The 1682-nt window shown below is 45.4% G+C and overlaps 1 protein-coding gene across 1 annotated transcript in view; it reads left to right on the forward strand.

The window, feature by feature from the left end:
• FBXO10 (F-box protein 10) overlaps positions 1 to 1682 on the forward strand; it is a 78660-nt gene that overhangs the window by 68605 nt on the left and 8373 nt on the right. The gene's annotated exons all lie outside the window — the stretch shown is intronic.

The raw sequence follows: 1682 nt of genomic DNA on the forward strand, positions 1-1682 counted from the left end.
ATCATATCCTCCCTTAGTCTCTTTTCCAACCTGAAAAGTCCAGTCTTATTAATTTCTCCTCATACGGAAGCCATTCCATACCCCTAATCATTGTTGTTGCCCTTTTCTGAACCTTTTCCAATTCCAATGTATCTTTTTTGAGATGGGGAGACAACATCCGCACGCGGTATTCAAGATGTGGGCGTACCATAGATTTATACAGATGTAGTAAGCTATTTTCTGTCTCATTATCCATCCCTTTCTCAATGATTCCCAACATTCTGTTCGCTAAATCGGGTCGTTCATGTAGGTACCTGCATGTGGACTCAGGAGCCTGTCTGTGGATACCGTAAATAAGCACATGGGGGAAGAAATCCATGGAAAAGCTTTTGTTTTCTGTGCTCCTGCATCTTCTATTCTAGCTGAGGATTGAGTTGTGGTTCTAGCTTTCCCCTCACCTCCCTGCAGGAAATCTAGTCCTAAAACAGCACCTACAAACGAGCTCTTCATTCATCTGAGTTCTGCTGTATCCATGGAACAGCCTTGGAAAGGAGAGAGCAATAAAAGCACGAGCTAAGCAACCAGAAAAAGACTAATCCAATTCTTCTACTTACTTTACAATACGGTGCGCCAGCAATTAAACAGGCTCAGGGGAGAAATGGTGCCTCGTTCCTGCAGCTGGCCAGGAGTCAATAAGCCAGATTCTCCTGCTCTGGGCTGAGTTACATTGTGATTTTAAAGCTTATGGGCTGGAAACAGGGCACAGGACGGGTACCAGGAGGTACAGCAGGGCAATGTGAAGAAATGAGTACATATAAGTTTTGTTTTGATTCGCTCCCTGCTCAGCTTCCCTCCCACCCCACACTTCAACAGCATAGCTGGAGCCTCCACTGGGTTCTACTATTATGCTTAAAGGATTTCAGCAGAGCAGACAACACTACAACTTTCTGGTTGGTTGACTGGGGTAGGTATGCTGATGATAACCAACGGGCAGGCAGGCCATCCTGCCCTGTACACGCTTCATTCTCTTTTTGTCTGATGTCCTCCATGAAAACTGTCTATGCTCTGCAATTCTGAAAATTTGACAGTGGGAGACTAGGATGGAGAAAAGCTGTAACATTTTTGCCGAGTGCTTTGGTGTAGAAGAATGAAATCAGCTCTATACTTAACTAGAAAAATGCTGAACTTCCACGGATTCCCTCTTATCACATTTAGCAATGATGGGAAACTGTAGAAGTTCAGAGAGCCAGAGGCATGTGCAGGTTAGTAACAATATGCTCCAGTCAAAAACAACTGAAATAACACCAGCTAACGCTGTTGCCAAAGGTCACAAAGCAAGTAAGGGTAGGAATCAAGATTAGGAGGAGTTCCCATTCCCCCAGCTGACTAGTTAGAGGGTGAGAACTTCCTTTTAATATTAATTACAATACGCTCCCAGAGGCACAGACAGCAAGAGAGGAAGGGGAGCTGATCAGGTTAGAAAGTCTGGACTCCTCTTTTCAGATGCACAGCCACGAACCACATTTGTTCAGCAGACTGCGTTGGCCACAGAGCATTCACTCTCCTGCCTGCCTTCTTTCACAGACTTGATGTGCCCACAGCTGATCCAGGACTAATAGAAGTTTGTGAGGTCTGCATGGCCTCTCCTATCTTCTCCTCCCTTCTAGTCGCCCCCATCCCTTAAAAGCATGGGTGTAGCTGTG

The sequence above is a fragment of the Lepidochelys kempii genome, chromosome 5 (assembly GCF_965140285.1).
Source record: "Lepidochelys kempii isolate rLepKem1 chromosome 5, rLepKem1.hap1, whole genome shotgun sequence".
Taxonomy (NCBI): Eukaryota; Metazoa; Chordata; order Testudines; family Cheloniidae; genus Lepidochelys; species Lepidochelys kempii.